This window comes from Drosophila suzukii (genome assembly GCF_043229965.1).
Source record: "Drosophila suzukii chromosome 2 unlocalized genomic scaffold, CBGP_Dsuzu_IsoJpt1.0 scf_2c, whole genome shotgun sequence".
In the NCBI taxonomy this organism is placed as follows: domain Eukaryota; kingdom Metazoa; phylum Arthropoda; class Insecta; order Diptera; family Drosophilidae; genus Drosophila; species Drosophila suzukii.
The window spans coordinates 24,509,067-24,511,627 of NW_027255896.1; the positions used below are offsets into that span (position 1 = coordinate 24,509,067).

General features: G+C 36.7%; 1 long non-coding RNA gene across 1 annotated transcript; it reads right to left on the minus strand.

Moving 5' to 3' along the window:
* Window positions 1–978: 978 nt before the first annotated feature.
* LOC139353984 (uncharacterized) lies at window positions 979–2,236 on the minus strand. Its single transcript, XR_011605042.1, has 2 exons — window positions 1,841–2,236; window positions 979–1,792 (listed from the first exon to the last, which is right to left on the minus strand). It is a non-coding gene; the product is annotated as an uncharacterized lncRNA (long non-coding RNA).
* Between the last annotated feature and the right edge of the window lie 325 nt (window positions 2,237–2,561).

The following is a 2,561-nucleotide window of genomic DNA, read 5'->3' on the forward strand; positions in this document are numbered from 1 at the left end:
GCTAGTTTGGCGGGAATTCCAAAAAATAGCTAGCTTTTTAGGGCTTATAGTTAAAAAACAACTATTGCCACAGATACGTGCTAGATGTCGCTGACGACATTTGGAACGCTACAATAGAACATAGCTTTTTATGAAATAATTTAAAAACATTTTAGAAAGTGTACATCAGAACTTTTGTATGTTGAAGGTGCGATCGTCACGACCCCTTATCTCGTTAAGAGGTGATTTTGTTTGATATAAATATTAAAAGAATGATAATCCCAAGAGTAGAAGTTAATATGTCAAAAGGCAAAGTTTTATTTTATTTCATAGAAAAAATATGTTTTTTATCCTTTCTATGGGAGCTATAGGACATAGCTGATCGGATCGGCTCGTTCCGACTTCCATTCTACCTGCAACAGAAATACGACTTCTGGGTTGGTTTCATCAAGAGACTGAGAGACTAGTTTGCTTTGAAACGGACAGACGTTCGGAGAGACGGACATGGCTAGATTGATTCGTCTAATGATGCTGATCAACAATATATATACTTTATGGGGTCGTATCCTTCACTGCGTTTCAAACTTCTGACAGGAATTATTATACCCTCTGCAAGGGTACGAAAAAAATCGTGAAAATGTCAACGGTACAAGTATAAATATCACGTTAAACTGATTAAATAATAAGGGTATGTAGCATTTTTATCACTTTAGTCTCCCCTTATTTTTACTACGGTCAGTTGCAATTTAAGGTCATCTAAAATCGTTGTCGACCTCCTGAGCATATGCAACAATAAGTCGAATGACCGCACGAAATTTAGAACTAGCACTTGCCTCACGATTCATATATGGAAAGTAAAATGTACTTCAGTTTCTGGTTGTTTGAGTTTGCTCTATCGTCAAGTTCAGGGTCAAACAGAATCCATTAGTAATTGATATAATTTTCTCACCGTTTTTTGTGGTTTGACAAGATAGTTCGAGAAATCTAAAAGCCAATCTATGTTATTGCTGAAATAGTTTTTAACATTATTTATTATCGAACTTTAAAAATATAAACAGAAATAAACATCAAACGTTATGATAATGTGTTTTAATTCTTTTCTTTAATACTGTTCTGCACCTGAAATATGAAATGAGTTTCAAGTCAGAGTTAATTAAAACAAATAAATTCAGCACAAAACTCATAATAAGTAATTACTGTTGTTACTGAGATAATTAGCAACATCTTCCAACTCCATGTTCATGTACCAGCTTTAACTTACGCGTTGGAACTCGATTACGTTTGCCATGGATTGGCTCATTAAAAAAGCTGCCCAATATGTCAATCGGCTTCATAGAACGATTTGCCTTGAGACTCTTGCGCCGTTGAATTCGCTGCAATGAAACCTGAGCGGCACAAAATACCGCAGGATCTACATCGGGTCTCGTTCCCAATCCAAATCCAGCTGTCACCATCGATTGCCGCTGACTGCAGGCCACTTCATCGCTTACACAAACTGCCTTATAACCCCGAGAAAACAATTTGCCAAACTCCTTCATATTCCCTGTTTGGATTTTTTAGTTACAAAAAAATCGAGTGGCGCTTAAAATTGTATTTTTAATTTCTTTTCACTTTAGATATTTTAAAGCCGCGGCACTTAAAAACTTTTTTGGCTCTTGCTGCTGTAGCTCCTTGTACATACGTGTACATTTACTTATGTATTATCGAGTTAACTTTATCTCAGAGCGCGTTGGCGTCCGTCCGCAAGCATTGCTCGCTTATGAATAGAAGCACGGGGCAGTTCAATGTTTAGTATTATCATCTAGAGAACACACTAAGAAAGAGCGACAATAAGAGAGGATCAGAGAGCGCCCGTACCTACTGTCTAGGGTCGGTCGGACCGAGATACACGCTCAGCTGTTGCTTTGTTTTTGGCCGGCCTTCTGATCTAAGCGAAATCCGAAAATCAATAAGTACCTTAAGGCAAAACCAGTTTAAGGTATTGTTGGGATTCCACCAGCTTGTCATGTCTTTTGGGAAACACCATATCAGCTGTCTTTTGCTTAGATATTGAATTACATATACCGAGCTTGATTATCGCTCTATGAATGATGTTCAGCTTATTCGTTTAACAACAAACAAATGGGTATTTCGATTTTCGACGGGTTCTGCGTAAATAGGCAGTTCAAAAGCGTACACTTAAAATATACATTTCTAAAAACTTAGGAAATTGTTATACAAGCTACAAAAATTACTGACAGCTGTGGCTTTTTTTTAAGAAAAACGAGCTTCGACCTTCGATTGCGACAATTTTTTCAACATCCCTGTATTTTGGGTTTCTAATTGAAAGTATATAGATAAAATCTGATTTGCTGGAAAAATAAGTAAATAATTGTATATCTTTTAAACTGTGACCCTTATCATAAAATGTTAATAATATTTTGCGCTCCGAAGAATGCCCAAGATTCTGCTTATTTCCAATATTCTAGCTCTTATAGTTTCCGAGATCTCAATGTTCATACGGACAGACGGTAAATAAGTAAAATTGTTTCAAGCAGCACCCCAGGGATATGCCAAAGCCTCAGCGTTGGGAATTCATCAAA